General features: G+C 32.1%; 1 non-coding gene across 1 annotated transcript; it reads right to left on the bottom strand.

The window, feature by feature from the left end:
- Positions 1-486: 486 nt before the first annotated feature.
- Positions 487-568, bottom strand: TRNAS-CGA. Its single transcript has one exon. It is a non-coding gene; the product is annotated as a tRNA-Ser (tRNA).
- Between the last annotated feature and the right edge of the window lie 19,286 nt (positions 569-19,854).

The following is a 19,854-nucleotide window of genomic DNA, read 5'->3' as shown; positions in this document are numbered from 1 at the left end:
TCCAAAAGAAAACTAATAAGAACTAATCACAAAAAACAGTTTGTAAAGATTTTATTAAATAATTTGTGACTGTAGCATTATTTAAGATCAAAATATAAAGTGGGAAAGGTTGGGACATTTTCTCAAAGATGTGTCTAGGAATCCCCACAGTAACCTAGGTAGAATCGGGTTGATGATATGTACCCGCAATTGGAATTCATACATGAACCTGGCCTTATAACTTGTTATGCAGTATACCTACAAAGGAGACAATTTTTGTGCTGATTGACTCATAAATCAGAGCATGAACCATGATTTCGATATATAACTCTCCATTGACATATTTAAATTTCTATCTGTTTTGATTTTTCAGGAGTTGTTTAGAAATATAGAATGTTGTAGTCTGTGTCTGACTGTCTGAGAGCTTTGCCAAAGAGAAAAAGGAAAGTTGATTAAAAAGTGAAAAAGAGCACCCAAAAAAAAAGATCAGAAAGAAAAACAAAAATGCGTCGACAGCAGGATTCGAACCTGCGCAGGCGAAGCCCAACAGATTTCGAGTCTGTCTCCTTAACCACTCGGACATATCGACAACTTATGGAGAGCTTTCTCAGTATTTATATTTAAACTATACCATAGAACTACTTTAATATTTTAAAATTATATTTTCGGGGCCTACATTATTTTAATACATACTATACTAGTACAGTGCTACCCTTATGCCCGTGAATTGGGCTCTGAAGAAATATAAAATCAAAAGTGGGCTTCTAATTAAACAAGTAGACAATTCATGAATGCTCCAATATGGGTATAGTTCTTTTATGGATCTTATGACATAGTACCTATGCTATGCAGCCTTGTAAATTCCAGTGCAATAGGGCCCAATTATTTACGACCCTCAAAGTTGTGAGCCGACAGGCTTTCCTTTCACACAAGGCATGCTAGCTTGTTAGTACTCTTGCCACTTTATCTTTTCAACTAGAGTCATGATATTTGCTGCTGAGGAATGAACACACCTTAGGCTTTAGAACATAAGCTAGAATGGTGTAATAATACCCACATGTTTACAGCTTAAAGATTCTATGTGACATTATTGATTAGATGACAAAATATTCACATATATGATATCTGTGACCTTAATTTCTCGAGCAGGGAAGAGTGACAGTTGGACTTGGAGGTGTGTTACTGTTTTTAGTCCAAGGCTATTTGTCATACTACTTATTGTATGGTTATAATGATAAGTCTTTCAAAACAAGAGGAACAATTAGCTATTAAAGCAATGTCCATTAGTCCTCTCATGTTCTAATATATAGCACTAGCAACAATGTATTCCCTGTAATTGGTAGCTCATATTCAATGAATTGGATTGATCTTTGATTGATCTTATTATGAAAATTTGATCTTGATTGGCCTCAATAACTTCCACCGAGTAATTTTTCACTTTTAGTTGAGTAGAGGCACCTCAGATTCCATCTTATTGTTTGTAGAAACATGATAAGGACCATATCAATCTCTTCCTTTTGTGATGTAAAAGCGATAAGGATGGTTGCATATAGGAACAACGATGGTTGTCAACCTTCTCCTATGCTGTTTACTGGAGAGGGATAAGAAATAAAATAAATAGAGCTGCCCTCATGTTGGACAACATGGTGTTAGCTAAGAGTACACTATCTGATTTTCCCTCAATTTTATGCGTTTTTTGAGGCCAAAATGGCAGACAACAACATGGAACTTGGGCAATAGAGCGTTCATGTGTCAATGTACGCTGTGGCTTAAAACAAGCAGCAGCAGCAGCAGCTAGCATGTGATGACTTGAGGGAAAATTAGCCAATTGTATATATGAGCAAAATCAAATGAAGTTTGTCTACATGCTGCAATTCAACATTGATGCTGCCTGTTTAATTTCTGAGATTAGTTAGCAGTATACTTAATGACCTGTTGAAGGAAGGAGCCAAAAGATTTCAAGTTGCAATTAATCAATTAGCACCACTTGTAAATATATTTCACGTGTGCTATTTGGATATGAATTCTCAGCTTGATCAACAGTGCAACCATGATATGTGGTTTAAATTCAGGGCTCATACATGCCATAACTTGCTTTCTCAGCGTGCTATGATTCTTTTCACATCATATCTGTTAAGCATTAAGGAATACACATGATATCTCATATAAATTCTGACCACTTCACATGTTTCTTGTAGGTAGTCTTTTTGTATGATTATGTTGCAATACTTGATTGGTAAAACAATCAATAAGAAATCTATAACTGATTTCAATGTTCTTGCACATCCCCTAATCTCCTAAATTTGTGGCAAGGTGTATATCCTAAGCATCATGACAGAAACTTTAGATGCCATATTTTAAGTTTAATCTCCATTATTAATGCTAGTCGTAATGCAGCATTGAGGTAATGCTCCAAGTATGATGCTTTTGTCAAGGAAATACTTTCTTCAATAGCATCATTGCCATTTATACATAATATTCCGTATGCAATACTTTCTCCAATACCATCAATGCTATTTATACTTAATATTTCGTATGCAATCTTCCAATTGTGTTCAGCAATACCAAGCACTTCCATTATTCATCAAAGTGAAAAGCCGACTTCTTTAAAGTGATTGGCAGCTCAATGCCCTGCATTATTTGTATTGACAATCAATCGATTATATTGGGAAAATTCGGTACTCATGAACATCTTATTCTATGGAATCATTTTTCTTTTTGACACTCTTAATTTGCAACAAAAGATTCGAAAACTATCTCTGTTGAGCATTTTCACAATTACTTGATAGAAGGGGAATAGGTTTTTTTCTTTTAAGATAAAGAATCAAAGCTGCTTTTGAAGGATTCACTCAACAAAGCTAGCTCCTAGCCATTTTTGTTCCTTTCTTTTTAACAGGGAAACTAGCTTTTAGTCAAGCCAATTTAGCTGAATAATATTATTCAATAACTTTTAATACGTGTCACCTAATCGCCGAAGGTTAGCACGAAGTGTGCTTTATGAAAAAGATCTCCCTGACATACCATGCAAAATATCAAATTCTGTTTCTATTCACAGTTCTTACATATCATTCCAAATTTGCAGACATTTCTGAAAAAGTTAAACCTTTAAACCCAAATTGTATTTTATAAAAGAATTTTTATTTACTGCAAAACTTAGTACAGTTCTTTAGCTAGCTGTTGCAAATTGAATGTCTCTCATTGGCTTTGAGAAAAAGTTCGTGTAGGTACCCATATATTAATCAAGTACACGATAAAATTCAGGATAGACCTGCTCAATTTGCTTAGTGTAATTTGGTCCTATTTCTTTTTGCATGACACATTGGAAACCATAGTGGTGACTCCTTGAATGAGAATCTCAAGTCATGTCTACCTTTGATAACCATAGTAGAGGGACAAGAACAAATTGAGAGTAATCCTAATCTAATTTCTTAAACACAACATCTGATTTGGATCAATCCATATATCCATCAATGCTCTGAGAAATTCAGATGTCAAAAGTCTGTCTATTTCAGGGCAAACGACTAACCATACAACAAAAAATAAGGAGAGAATTGACAAGAATGAACTAGAAATTATTTTTTTCAACACTTCATCAATCGTAACTAAAGATCCATCCAAATTTTAAGCCTTGCAAAGGATTTAGGTATTTCCATACTTATTTCTAATAAGTATTTTGCACAAAAAAAGAAAAAGAAAAAAGAAAAAAAGATTGATTAGAGTATTGTTCTGATTCATAACTCTTCTATAAATTTCATCACTATCATTAGTTTACCCCTCGTCTATCTATAATGATTGACCTCATCCTAGGCTTCACCACCTAGGGGTGTTTGGCATCACTACCAAACAAAGTAAACAAAGGAGGAAGACATATTCTCAACTCATCATAAAATTATTCTTATTCCAATTGTACTACTTTTCACCAATACAAGAGCAGAGTTAAATAGGTTTTAGGGATTATACTAATATGGAAAACATCTAATCAAATTCCGTAAAGCCCTCAACATTAAAACCAAATTCAAAATTTAAAAACAAAAATAATTTTACGTTCAAAAATAAAATCTTAGATGAGTTTAATGCTCCCTGCATCAGTATAGTGATGTACAGATATGTTATTGAATCATTGTAATGTTAAATCTATATCAATTTATTAAACAGCCTGTCATACAGATAAACAAACAATCAGAATTTAGTCCAACCTACTGACATGTACATGCCAGTTTGTGATTTAGCCTGCTTGATATGCTTGGCCATGATTTTCATCCTTAATTTGTTGCAACATTATTAGGTTTCCATCATTATCAGAGAAGCATTACTTAATGAATAAACATGTCATTTTTATCACACTGTGGCTTGTGCTTTGAGGAATGTTTTTCTTTTTCTTTTTGCTCATTGATTGATCACATCAGATGCGCAAGATACTCTTTATCTTTCAACAAGGGCAACTAAATATGAAATGCATGACAGTATAATATGAATTGTATAGCAGTGCTTATTATCTATAAACTATAGGTCTTCTTTTGGACCCTACTAAGTACTGCCTACCATCATGTTGTTTAGCTACTGGCAAAAAGACCCCCTCAAAAAAAATATCAGGCCAAGTCCTGCTAATGATCTGTGTTGGAGTGTTTTAATGTCAAGGATTCTACACAGTTTGGTATCTCCCAATAATTCATGTTTTGCCGATACAAAGCAAAACCACATGAAATATATATATATATATATATATATATGATATATCAATCCTGTGGATTACATTGATGTTGTTAATTAGGACTCCAAATGGCTAGGTGGAAAATTTCCATTTTGGGTTTGGTAAGGATGTGGCCCTCATGTCCAAGTTCATAATCTCAATGAAAGGCGGGCACACAGAATTTGTGTAATTACTCATTGACTTGATAAATATATTTATATAAAACTTCAAATATGGTGTGCCGCTGTATACATTGCACCCCTGTTCTTACTAGCTCCTCAAAGTTTGGGTTCAAGCTTGACTTTACCATCAAATATTTGTTATATTATAATCGGGAAAGCTCTCTTAACTCTCAAATTGCAATCAAGCAAGAAATATTCCATTTGATTTTCTTGATAAAGTCACTAATTAGTCAAATTCTAAAGTGACATAGACATCATCATATAAGCAACAAACCCATTAAATGTTTGAGAACCGCCGACTAAAAAAACCATAGAAGAAGTACTATTTTATTTATTTATTTAAAAAATGAGTTCCGTGTGCTTTGAAACCAAATGGGATTTCAATATTGACGATGAACTAAACCACTTCAAAACTATAATCCCCCATGTTAATATAATTGTGGTTGATATAATATACACATCTTAATGTAATAGAAGCACCTTATCCAACGGTATGGATCAGGATTAATTGGTCCATCAAAGTTTGGTGGACCACACATCTGTAATCTTTAGGGAAAAGTGATAGTAGACTAGAATGTTGAAGTCGGACACCGTGACAAAATAGAATTGGATATTGAGGAGCAAGTCGTATCCCTTTCTTATCAGGTTGCAGCAACTTGTGCTCACTGTAGCAATGGTGCGCTGCAAGTGGGACCCTTTTACTAAGTATCACACACCCTCTAAGCATATGATCAAGATGAATATTGATTTGACTTAAGCATGAGCAAAATGGTGAAACAAAAAAAGAGAATAAAGAGAATTTTATTTTGGTAGAGAAAAGTTTAGTCGGGAGAGACTACATTATACCATGACCTTGCCCCAGGTCTTAGAGAGGATTTATATTGAACTTATAAATCGCCCACCAAAAAAGACGGTTGACAATAAAACTCGAACCTAAATCTTTTTAGCAAAGCGTTCGACCCTTATCAACTAAACTTACTTCTGTTGGAAATAAAGAGAATTTTTTTGCAATGTATATAGAGCTCTTTTTTTCTTTTTTCTCTTTTTCCCGAGGTTTTGAGTGGGATTGGTTCCACTGATGGACACTGCGTGACAACTCTAGTTAAGGCCTTTTTGGGACCCACCAACCGTCCATCTCATGGCAAGCACTTTGCTAATTGGACCCACTTCATAGATGTCACTTCCTTGCCTATGCTCATAGTCAAATAAAACTGCAATGTTGTCCATAAAAAAAAAAAATAGAAAAAGAAAAAGATAAAAGGGGGTAAAATACGGTGAGATTTGGGAGTTATTGCTAAACAGGTTCAAAATATTTTTAAAATAATACATTTGGTCCCTAAACTGTATGCTTTGAGAAATGAAATTGTTGTAATTACTATTTACTATTTAGCATATGGTTTAAAAACCAAATTAATTATTTTTTAAATATTTTGAACTTGCTTAGCGTTAGCCCAAACTATATGAGTGCTTATCAAATTTTACCCCAAAAAAAAAAAAACATAAATGTGAAAAATTCATCTTTAATTTTAATTAAAGAGTAATGTTACTCCCACAAATTCTTTCTTATTTCAAAATTTCTTTTCCTATAAGAAGGAGATTCAAACCTTAAATATTTTCATTGAAAATACTAAAATGTATTAATTAAATTACGAGACTCTTAGCTCATAATTGATAACCAAATAAATTATAATATGAACAACATATTTCATATGGGTTTATAATATATCTACATGTATGAATATGAGATTCTACTATGTGTTAGATACTTTGCGAATTCTTCCATTTACTCTTCTACCTTGTATGAGTCATATTTTAATTAGTATTATTTGTTACTCTTCTTAGACAGGAAAATATGTAACATAAGTTTAACTGGAACCTCCTCCATTTATAAGTTTTAGACAGAGGGTGTTGTTGTGAGTTTAAAAAATATTGGGTACGTGTGTAACTTATCAATAAAATAATTTTTTTTTAAAAAAAAGAAAGAAGATTATTCATTTAACCATCCATGTAAGCAAAAGTTTTGATGAAAGTAAAGGTTTTAATAAATTATAAAATTTTTTTATATTTAATAATAAATAATTTTATTTCCTTAGCATATTTAAAATTTAAAATTTGGGCAACTATACACACATATATATAACCATATATAATAGCTTGTCATCATGTAAATGCCAAGCATGTAAACTAATGTGTTGACTAATAAATCTTTAAATTAAAAGGTGTCCAATTAATATTATCCAACATTCCCAACTAATAATTTTGTACCACAAGTTTTATTTTAAGCTGTAAAATTCTAAGATTTTGCCATGTGACATATTCCTTGAGAATGTAATAGAATACGTTTTATTTCATTCATACTTTGGGTGGATTTTTTTTTTTTTTTTAAATTGAATAATTTCTTAAGAAAGTTTGGCATGGTGTTGCATATATATATATATATATATAAACTTTAAGGGATGAGTACTATTTATACAAACCTTTAAGGAAATTGGTGTATTTTAATAAAAATGAGGGGGGACGGGGGTGTTAAAATCCATTGCAAAAATTTAGCATGCGTGCAAAATTTAGACCAAAGAAAAGCGTAAACCTAGATAGAGCTCACAGGCAAGTAGCTTGGAATTGGATAGCCACCAATAGTTGCTACAAGTAGATTATATTACCTATCCCCCAAATAAGTAAAAACTAAAAAGAAGACTGGTGCAATAAATATATTATAAAAACAAGTGTTTCGAACAAGTAGTTTTACCAGTGAAATTTTTCACGTGAATACACATATAATGAGAGAAATATCTGACTTATCAAAGTGGTAGTGAGTATTTATTTCCCTCAAAAGTTTAAATTCTTAATTATCTTTTTTATAAATAAAAAAAAAATCTTTGCTCAAAAAGATGAATTTTCTTAATTTTAGTTTGATGTTCATTCTTTTATTTAAAATTATTGAGCAACTGGGATTAGTAGGTCATTGATGATGCATATTTTAGTTTGGTTGTTGAGAAATAGAAAAAGAGAGAATTATAGGAGAATATAAATGCTAAAATTAATTAATTATAGCTTTCTCTTTTTCTCAATATCCTCAAGTTCTATATAGTCATCAGCTGCACCAAAAAAAGCATAGAATTCCCATACATTTTGGAAACCAATCAATTAATGATCGAGTACAACATGAAGCAAAATACTCAAATGAAGAAGGTGAATCTTCTTGAAGGACTGTGTATTTAGGGACTGATGAAATTTTTCTCTCTAATAGAGAAGTCATATCTATTAAAAAATAATAATAATAAATTTTTATCTATTAAGAAATTCATATAGGAAAAGAGAAAGTTAACTCTATTTTATAATCTTAATAATATGGAAAATCATCTTCCAACTTTGTCCAAAATGGCATACCGAAACAAAGTTGTCATTTGTCAACAATGAATTTTCAAAATAAGATACATCATGTACAAAGGAAAAAAATAAAAATAAAAATGAAACAGATAAGAAGGACATTTGGATTTTTATTTATCAAAATAATATTTGTATTCTTGAGTAGCCATGAAACATGTCTATTTACACCAATCACTATATCATGCAATTTTCAAATTTGTAAACCATATAGTATGATCAAATCACTACACCTTTCTTATGAATCTTATCACCTTTCTATTTTGTCTATAAAATATAACACTTACAAATTTTAACAAGAAAAATTACTAAGATACTGGAGGAAACTAATAACAAATTAGTATATATATATATTTTTTTTCATGAATAAGAAATATTCATTAAAACAACAAAAAAATTACAATAAGGTCTAGCAACTCAGAAAAAATAGCAAATAAAAGCAGCAAACCAATCTAGCACATAATTACACAACAAGTTCCTTGAATAATCAGTAATAACAGTTTGTAAACCAGAGCACAAATAAAGGTGATTAAGTAACAAACATACTTTGAAATAGCTAAGCTACAACACAACATACACAACACACACAATACAATTCCCTATAGATACCTTGCTAGAAATAAAGATATATGCTCTACATTTAATTTCATTCCCATTGGAAGCTAAAAAATCTGTAATTATTTCTCTATCTCCGGATATGATACACAATAGTTGCAATAATTAAGTATTCTTAAGATCCGTTTGGATAGAATTTATTTTGCTAAAACTGAAAGCACTGTAGCAAAATAATTTTTAAATGCGTGAATAGTACTGTAGGACCCATTTTTAATGAAAAAGTTACTGAAAAGTGAGATTTATGGGTCCCGTGCACTGTTCATGGGACCTACTAATGTGCTGAAAAGGAGTTAAAAAGTCAAATAGTACGGCTACTGTTCATGAACAGTGCATGAACAGTGCATGAACAGTAACCGTTTGTCTCCTGAAACGTGTGCCAAAAAAAAAAAAAAACCAAGGGAAAACGCAAAACTCAAAATGCCAGACGTCAGACATGTATCCAAACAGATACTTAATATTTGTGTTAAGTATTTTCAGTTATTTGTGTTATTCTGATAAATGGGTTTGAAAAGACGTTGATAATGATTTGATATATATAAAAGTCTTAAATGGTGAGTGGCTTGAACTAGATTTCCCTTGTTTGTTACTTGTGTTTGGAAACGTGTTGAACGTTCAAGTACAGAGCAGCAGTTAAAGATGATTGGCTTGAGGTAATTATAGATGAAAGGCTTGAGGTATTTAAAGAGGTGCTGGTGGAGCCGCAAATCAAAGGCGGATTCGTACTGGACTTCGATGTCTTGATCTTTTCTTTGTTGGCCACAAAAGGAGGGTGGTTTGGGATTTAGAAATTCTAGGATTTCAACCAAGCTCTCCTCTCCAAACTTGGATGGTGGATTCTATCTGGAAAGGATTGTTTTTGTATTAAGGTTTTGAGGGCAAAATACAAGATTTGGGACAATTGGCTGTCTCACCATTCTCCTAGCAATGCTTCCCCCTTTTGGAAAAGCATGAAGGGCATAAAACACCTTATGGCAAAGGCAGCTTGCCTTTTAGTAGGCAATGGGGATTCCATCAAAACATGGTTAGACTCATGGATCCCTGATCTCCCAAGCTTCACCCTTACCCCTAAAGTTGATGCTAATTCGGATATTGCTTTGGTGGTTTCTCAACTCCTTACCCCAGACTGAAGTAGCTAAGATATTTCATAGCTGAGATATTTCAAAGCTAAGGAGCATGTGATTGATCTAATCCAGAAAACCCCCATTCCTAGTTGCCAAATGGAAGATAGTTGGTCTTGGACTACAACAAACTCCAGGTTTTTTTTTGTCAAGTCAGCTTATTGGCTTTGTAGGGAAGGCTCTCCTCCCTCAAACCTTGACTATATTAGGGGTTAGATTTGAAAATCTAAAATTCATGAGTGCCTTAAAATGCATTTATGGAGAATTGCTGCCAATGTTTTGCCTACTAAAGAGGTAATAAGTATGTTCAATGAGGATGTGGATGGGAGCTTGTCCTTTGTGTAATTCAGCTATGAAAACATCCTTTCATCTATTTATTGTCTACCCTATTGCTAAATCCTTATGGTCCCGAAGTCATTGGGGTGTAAAAATAGATTCATTGGCATTTGGGTCGACATCAAATTTTGCCAACTTCCTCTTGTCTCCCCCTTTTATGGTTAATCAGTGTTTGGGTCAAAAAGAAGACTTTTTGTTTAGAGCCATCCATTGTGACATGGTTTGGAAGCAGAGGAATCAGGCCCTATTTGGTGACAGCACTCTAAATATTGATGGGGTTTCTACTAAAATTTCATGTCTCTTCTTTGGACACAAAAACTCCAATCCTTCTACCACAAGATAGCAAATTCCTTCCTCTACTTAGACTTGGATCCCTCCCCAAGTTTGTCTTTTAAAATTAATGTTGATGTTGTTGTGGGGCCCTGCATCTCTTCTATAGCCGCAGTGGCGAGAGACCGAAGAGGGGGAGTTGGTATATTCGCCGATACTATGAAAGTGAACACCGCCCTCCCTCTCCAGCGGAAGTAGAGGCCATTAAGTGGGCCATCTCTTTAGCTCTTGCCATGGGTAATGAGTGCATCATAGCGGAATCGGGTTGCCAGTCTTATGTGCAGCTTCTCAATGATTTGGTCGAGCTCACCCTTGGAGGATCAAGTTCTTGTGCTCTGATTTGAGGAATATGTCGTCTGTTTCTGATAAGTTTTTTGTGAAGTGGGTGCCTAGGTTGTGTAATGCAGCAGCCCACTTTTTAGCAAAATAGTCTCTAACTTGTAATTTTTTTAGCCTTTTTGATATTGGTAATAGCCCTGCTTGTTTCTCTTCCATTATTTTGGAGGAGTCTAGTAGGACCTTATTGTAGTCTGTTTTCTTTCTCTCAATAAAGTTTATGGTTCATTAAAAAAAAAAAAAATGTTGGTGTCCTTATTTCCTTGCCTCACTCTGAATGGTATTTCAGTCCCATTATATAGTACATATATTCCCTCTTCTTCCCGTCTATTTTATATTGAAGTTTATATAATTAAGGTACATTTTTGTTCTCCCAGAATTAAAGTTCAAAGAACCCTTTTTGTAAATGACACTTGTTTAAGGTTTGGTCGAATGCTTTGTTATTCTTATTTTTTCTGAGTGTTTGCTGCAGAATTTTTCTTTTTCTTCTTGTTAATGATTCTGGTAATTAAAGTTTTGGTCTTGTTTAATGTGAATTGCTATCTTTAAAAAAAAAAAAAAAGTATTTTTTTTTTTTTTTTTTGAGAAGGAACACAAACAGACAACACACACAGGGAATGGGGACAAAGGCATAATATCACACAACTTACCCACTACAAAAGCCGGTAACTCTTGTAGTGTTCTTAATATTGCAAAGTATTCTTAATATTGCAACGACAACAAGTATATCAAATTCCAGAATGGAAGGCTAAAGAATGAGGAATGCTTTGAGCATGGACGGAGGTATTCTTGGACAATCTTGAAGAAAATGATTAGAGAGAGAGCAAAGACAAAAATGAGATTATAAGGAATATGGAAATAGAAGAGTGCTTAGGTTTAATTGTTATATTTCAATACAAAAGTTTCACAGTTGGCATCAATTTGAAGGTCATAAATAAATAAAAAGTTGTGTGGGTAATACATTATTTTATTGATTAGTTGTTACTTTTAAGTTAAAATTCAATTTAATCCCTTAACTTTACTTCCATTATCAAATTAATTCTTAAGATTTAACTATTATCAATTTAGTTCCTTACTTTGTCAAAATGAGCCAATTTGATCCTTCTGCTCAGACATTCTAACAAATGAAGTCATTTAAACAATTTTTTTTTTAGTTAAAAATAAATACGCAAAATTTTCTATTAAATGATGTATCTCATATTCTCAGTTAATTTTTTAATTTTGTTTATCAAAATTCTTTTTAATAAAAAATTTTTAAAAAATTTTAAATGGCGTTATCAAACAAACATTGTTTGAAAACGTATTTGAACAAAACAAATAGACTGATTCATTTTCATAAAGTAATTACTAAATTGACAAAAATTAAATTACAGGGACTAATTTGACAATTGAAGTGAAAATCAAGGGATAAATTGAATCTTAGCCTAATTTTTATTGGCATCATGCCATCATCATGACACAACCTCATTAATTGTGAAAAATAATAGGTATCTAGACATATTGTTAGTTAATTATATGGCTACGTGTGATTAATTTGTTAGAGGATAATCTCTTCTCTTTGTTTTTTTACCAAAACTCAAAAGAAGCTAGTAAATAACATGTATAAGCAATGGCAGGTTCCAGTGTTAACTCAATGCTAATAACATATTTTGTACTACTTCATTTCTCTCGTTTGAATCTCACCTTCCCTTGTCGGCTATATTTACTTATCGAAGATGAAAAAAAAAAAAAGAAAAAAAGAAAAAAGAAAAAAGGGGCTGGCTATCAATCATTGGTGGGTCATCACTGAAGAGGGCAATATGTCATGATTTTAGGATGAGGAAAATGTGCCACTCAACGCCATTTGAACACTGTATCTCATAAAAATTCGATATACATATAGTAGTACTTTATGTCCTTCATCTTCTCAAAAAAAAAATTTATGTCCTTCAAAGTATAAGGTTAGATGAACAGGTTGTTGATTTAGTAGTATTCTTCCCACTTGGGCTCTATGTTCTCTATCCGAATTTTGAATATATGAGAGGCCTAATCAGTTATGCGTAGTCTCATCAAACAGTGTTATATTTTCCTATCACAAAGTGTCTACAAGAATTCTTTAGATTGAATTATTGGCAAGATGAACTCGAATATATGGATATTCATATCAATGAACTTAATTAAACACAAGCCACAACAAAAGAAAATCAAGACGTATAATGTTAATTACTGCCATTGTATGCAACAAACATGTTGATAATTTTGTCTTTAAAAAGTAATGCCAGAAGAATAATGAAACCATCTGTAATTATTTAGGGAAAATAAGTGTTATTCTTCGTAAAAGATGCCATAACAAAATTAGTCCTTGATGCTGTCCTCAAATGATTTCCGTCAAAAGAGCATCAAATTCCATCACTAAATTATTGATTGGTGTTGTTGTTGGTGTTGGTGTTGTATCAAATTTAATTAAATACTTCTATATATATATTTCTCTTTGTAGTACCACACATATATGAATGGAGAGAGACCATGCATTAATGATGGCCTTGATTGCTCTCATTGTGGTCCTAATATCAAGGTTATCTCGAGGGCCCTTTCAGTTTAGTTGAAGGCAAACAACCTTTAGCAGCTTCTTTTGTTAATGCATCGAACACGAGTTACTTTCACATATGTTTTTGACCTGCTTTATATGAGTGCATGTTTTAATCGATTGATGAATTCTTTTTTCTTTTTTCCTTTTTTTAATTAAAAAAAAAAAAAAAAAATTTAAGCTAACAACAAGAAACGGAGGATTCGAATATATATGGTTCTCCTCATGTGAAGAATCGAATAGTGGCACGGAGAAGTTAATAATATGAAAAGACAATCTCTAAGCTTTGAAGGAAACAAGAGGTTTCCTAGGGTTTCTAGTTTTTGGATTTAGGAGATAAATGCTTATAAATATGAATTTATAGAATGATATTATTGCATGTGTAAGAAAGCTGGTTTCGAGCTTTACTCTTTCAACAAACTTTTATTCATTTTTCATTTAATGTGCATGCGAAAAGTCCATGTTACAATGAAGTTATCAAATAAATTCTTGCAGAATGTATTAATAGATATACACACAAACATACTGTATATATTTTGCATGGCATAAATTATGTACAACACAACTTAAAATGATACCAAATGGTACAATATTATTGCTCTGGTTTGATATGACTAGTGCCTCGTGACCAAGTAATGATAAAATGAACTTTTTTTCTTCTTTGGTTTAATGCAATACAATGTGACATCTAAGTGGCAAAATAACTTTACCAAAACCATTTATTTAATATGATTTGAAATACTATAATCTTCCAACCACAAATGAAGTTATGAGCATGAACTATATAGGTTAATCATTTTTCCTTTTCTTCTTTTAGCTTTGCTTTGCCTCCTTTATCCAACCAAAAGGTTTTTAGATGGGATCAATTGCGTATGAATTGCACTAGTACCAATCAGTAGTAGTTATCCATGGAGGGACCATGCTCTTTTGTGTTTACTAATTGAATTGTGCTTTGTGCTACATAGTCATGTACATACCCTCCCCAAATTCCAATCCTTTGCAAGCACCTTTAACATTGGCGTGGGGAGCAACTGGGACACCACGACCCATGCTTAGTCAATTAAGTTGTTGAACCCCTTTCATAATTTTATCGTCAAAAAGCATCATTAAAAAGAAACCGATGAAACCAGCGACACATCCAAAGCAACTGATTGGAACTTAGCATGAGTGAAAGAAAAAAACATTGCTGTTATAGAATGTGTGTTAGCTAGTACTCATCATGAATTAGTACATCACAAAAAATTATGGGTTATGCAAGATGGTGACATCATAATCAAGAGAATTTGAGGTGAATATATAATATACATATGGAATCATTGATCCCTCTTCATTTCAAACAAAATAAAGAGAGTTCATGTCAGAGTTCAAAAAAAAAATTTATATAAAAATGATATGGTACTTAATATACTTTTAGATTTATGGTATATAGTAATTTGAATCATGAAATAGAGAGGATTTTAGTAAAAGAGTAAAAACATATTGCTCATAAAAATAAAATAAAAAGAGTAATAAGTAATAACATACAAATTGACAAATGTTTGAAAGAGCATTGATAAATTTTCCATTTAATTTTGAGTCAATTCAAACCTTATTAGTACGTAGAGACTATTATAGTCAAATTCAGGTAGATTTTCTATGACTGCATCCAACCCCCCTTCCCCCCTTCTTTTTCTTTTCGTGCCTAAAGGAAAGAAACCAAAAACAAATGTTGTAACTCATTACAAATGTTCTTTAAAAAGTGACGTGATAGCACTTTTTGTTATGACACGTATAAAATGTATTGGGATTACGACAATTGCTATGACATGTATAAATGTACTTTGATTACGACAATTTTTAAGTGTGAGATTTATCCATAAGCTTGTATTAAAAAAATTTGGAAGTATTTTGTTTCTATATGTTTCTTTCAACCAAAGAAACTTTTTTGATGACGTGAAATCTCTCAACTAGGTGCTTTGAACTTATCTCTAAAGAGTAAACCACAGATACATAATTCTACTATACCTGTTAGAACTATTAGAACTATGTATTAAGTAGTCTAGAAAAACTCTTTTGTGAGCCTCAAACCCTAGATATCTGAGTCTAGAGCTCATTCTCAAGCCTTCAACCATTAAATCTATACTGATCTTTTAATCAAGGACACTCTAGGTGGATATATGTAACTATATCAAAAATTTTAGATGTTTTTTATTTTTTAAATCATTTTTTTTACACCCTCCCCCTCCCCCCCCCCCCCCCCCCCACAAGAAAAAAAGACCTGTATAGGTGGCCGGATATGTAATTTGTCAAGACGCAATAAAAATGCTAGAAGATAGTGTGATCAAAGAAAATACTAAGGGGTGTTAAAGTTAAGAACAAAAAATGGAATATATAGGATTCAATTTGATAATTGACGACTTGAGTACTTGTTTATTATATATGGAGCTTTCAAACAATAGTATGATGCTGATGTACGATACAATGAACGTTAATGTGCAGCAAGAGAAAATCCACAACTTCCATGGCAAAAGAGATTCGTAAATTCAAGTCAACAACTTTCTTGCAGGTCAAATGCAGCCCTTAAAATTAACTAAGGGTCATCTAGAAAAGAACAATATCGGAGATCTTGTGCGGAGCTGATTGAATAGAACATCGTGTTCATCAATATACCGAGAATGTTAGTGGCACATTGTTTAATATTGTGCATGGTACAAGAGGGGGGTGAAAAAAGCACAGAAGGATTGTTGTAAGGTCATGAGGTGATAAGAAGATTAACGTACACAGTTTAAAGGTCTGTTTGGATAGAACTTATTTTGCTGAAACTGAAAACTGAAAACTTAAAACACTGTAGCAAAATAATTTTTAAATGTGTGAATAGTACCGTGGGACCCATTTTTAATGAAAAAGTTGATAAAAAATGTAATTTGTGGATCCGTACACTGTTTATGGAACCCACAGAACTAATAAAAACACTGAAAAGTCAACAATTGCCGGCTACTGTTCACATGAACAGTAGCCGTTGTTCCCTAAATGAGTGCGCAGCAGCTGGGAAAAAAAAAAAAAGTGAAGGAACGTAAACGCAAACGTAAAAAGCTGGATCCAAACCCAGCCTAAGCCTCACTCTATCATAATTATAATATTAGAGAAGTAATTATTTCCAAAAGTGTTAGAATATATTATAAATAATTAAATTTACCATTTTTCTTTTATTAAGTTTTGGGAACAGTGATAATTTATTTTTAAAAAAACTACTTTGTTTTTTTTTCCCAAACAAAGGTACCTAGAGTTTTTCATGTATTCCTCTAGGTGTGTAATTAAAAGAAAATTACACTTCTTCACGCTAAGCTTTCGCCCATTTATAATATCTTTCCAAAGTATCAATTTGCACAAATTGACACTCCAATTTGAACCGTTTTATTTGAGGGTTAAATGAGATATAATAGCAAAATTACACCAACTAATTATGATGAAAAACCACCATTTCTGTCTCATCTAACACTTGGTTTAGATGGCAGGGTACATTGATTCAATTCTCTTAAAATAAGGTATCAATGAAGTAAATTGATAGATTGGAGAGGAGACATTAAAAATGAGGTTAAAGTTTAAGGTGATGAAAAAAATATAATATATCCTTAAAAAATAAATATTAAATGATTTTTGCTTGTCTAATACATGTTCATGGGTGTTGTAGAGAGTTGGTTGATTTATCAAAACTCGAGCCAGTTTGTGGCCAAAGCCAATATGAACAGTTGTGTGAAAGGTCTAATTGAGCAGTTGAGCTTGGCTCTAATTCAAAGATGGAACAACCCGACCATGCATATCAATAACTTTGCCTAGGCCTTTTAACCCTTTTACTTATAATCCCAGCCATTACATCAACTTTTTAGCTATAAACTAAAACCCCTACAAGGCTCGAATAGGCACATCCAAAGTCCCATTACTGAATAAAGAAATCAAGGTTCTTATATAGGCATGCTTAGCATGGGATTTAATTCCACTGGTCCCTTCTACTTTTAGTCTTTTATACCCCAAAAATGACAGTTTTCCTCTTTAGAGATTTGATACTGAAAAACTTTGGCTTGTGTAATAGTCTCTCATTTAAAGTTATTTGAATAATATTGGCTCGTTTAAAGTCTTGTATAGAGATAAGAAATCAAGGAAAGAGGCATATAATCATAGCTCAACATGGAATTTTCTTTCTCAATTGGTTGTTATGATCTCACTTTTTCTCATTTGTGGATGCGACAGAATCTTGTATGTGGAGATTATACGCGGTGTGCACTCGTTAAAATACTAGCAAAAACTTTTAAGAGGTTGATTTTTTAAATGATCAGTATATATTAGAAATTCAACTAAAAGATTATGATAGTGAAGAAGCAGCCCCTGAGGATTTTTTTAAATATCTATGGGGGAATCAACAACAATAATGCTACCTACCAATGGATGTATAGTTTTATTTGAGGGTATGGGTGGACTACTTTACAAGGGATTCAATGTATTGATCCACTAATTATCAATTAAATTATCCCATGGCTACTTTTTGTTGATTTCTTACAAGATTTAGGAGAAAAAGAATGTTATAGAGAGAGAGAGAGAGAGAGAGAGAGAGAGAAAAGAAGGTTTTCTTTTTCTTTTTTTGGAACAAGAAAGAAGAAGTTATCATGAGGGTTTTCTCTTCAATTTATTTCTTTAAGTGCTTTCTTTGTGTGGTTTAATTCCATCACAAAGAACAAGGACTGTGTCTATCATCATGTATGGATCTATATGTGGCCTCTACTAACATAAGAAAGTCTTCTTACAGAATTAAGAGTATTGTCTCTCCGCACACAAATTTTTATTTTTTTCGGGTTATTTTATTTTTAAATATTAAGAAACGAATTTAGAGTTGATACAGTTTTTGATAAGTGAAAACAAATTAAATCAAATGAATAAATGGTTTGCAATGTGATGTGCATCGAACCACTCTTAAAAAAATTATTTAAAAAAAAAAAATTAGAACCGATATATACCACAAATATGAAGCTGGCTTTATTCTAAGTAATGATAAAAATAATAAGATACTATTATGTGATTGGTAATATGAGTTACATATCAAACCCTATGTTATACGCACGTAGCATAAATAAGTGAGACACAAAGGATGTATCATAACACCACAACAACCCATTCCACTGCGAACTAAAACAAACAGAAATTTGTAGCCAATTTAAGAAGCCATCTATACCATTTAAATATGTCAACACAAAAATGACAGTCAAAATCTAATTTTATCTTATATAATGGCCATGCATGGAAATAATATTGTGTGTGCTAGGGAATGAAGCCATGAACAACACCTCTAATTGTTTAGAAGTAATTCAACTTCGGCCATATTTCTCATCATATATATATATATATATATATATATATATATTTATAAATTTACAGAATTTAGTGATTTGAAAGAAAAAAGAAAAGAAAAACACACTCACACACACACACACACAGGATGTAAAGAAATTTTGCCAAATTTAAAAAGCTAGAGAGTCTACATGTTAGAAAATAGTACGTATTAAAGAAAAATGGGAGAAAAAGAATTACAATTTTCTTATAAAAGAAAAAAAAAAATTATGAAAGAAATACAGGTGTTAAGCGTTGAACAATAGGTATCTAGCTAGCAAAAAAAAATTAAAAAAATGTTTTGAGCAATAGGCCACCAAATTTCCCCCAATAAATCCAGTACGTACATATATATTTGATATTAGGATTATAACTTATTACACACATTTTACCATAATTTATCATGCGACAAGTTGTGAGTGATGAAGAAAAGGTGATGGGCACATGTGGGTCGATCTCTTCACAACTCACAATTTGTCACATGGCAAGTTATGGTAAATATTGTGCAATAAAAATTGTGATCCTAGCATTACTCTTTTTTGTTTGTCCATCACTTTTTATATAAACTCGTCATTTATATGATCAATTACTTCACTAAATTGTACAATTAGGTGTGTTGGTTACCCCTTCCCAATTTTATTTTATTTTTAAAGTATTAAAAATGAAAAAAAGATGGTAATATATAGTTAATACTTCCGAAAGTAAGTTAATGCTAATCAAGTTCAGGACATTTCATAATCAATCAATTTGGTCCCTAAATCATTACTATTTTTTTGCTTTTTGTGATGGTAATTAGGAATCAAATTGGTTAGTTTTAAAATGTTTAATCTATCTAGCATTCATCCAAACCTAAAGAGTTTTGATTGAATTTTACCAAAAAAAAGAAAAGAAAAAGAAAGTTTGGAAGAATTTTGAATGGGTCTAAGGAGGAATTTCAGTTTTCAACAAAGAAAATCAAAG

The sequence above is a fragment of the Quercus lobata genome, chromosome 5, assembly GCF_001633185.2.
Source record: "Quercus lobata isolate SW786 chromosome 5, ValleyOak3.0 Primary Assembly, whole genome shotgun sequence".
Taxonomy (NCBI): Eukaryota; Viridiplantae; Streptophyta; class Magnoliopsida; order Fagales; family Fagaceae; genus Quercus; species Quercus lobata.
The sequence above is the reverse complement of the archived record's forward strand: the minus strand, read 5'-3'. Positions and strand labels throughout refer to the sequence as shown.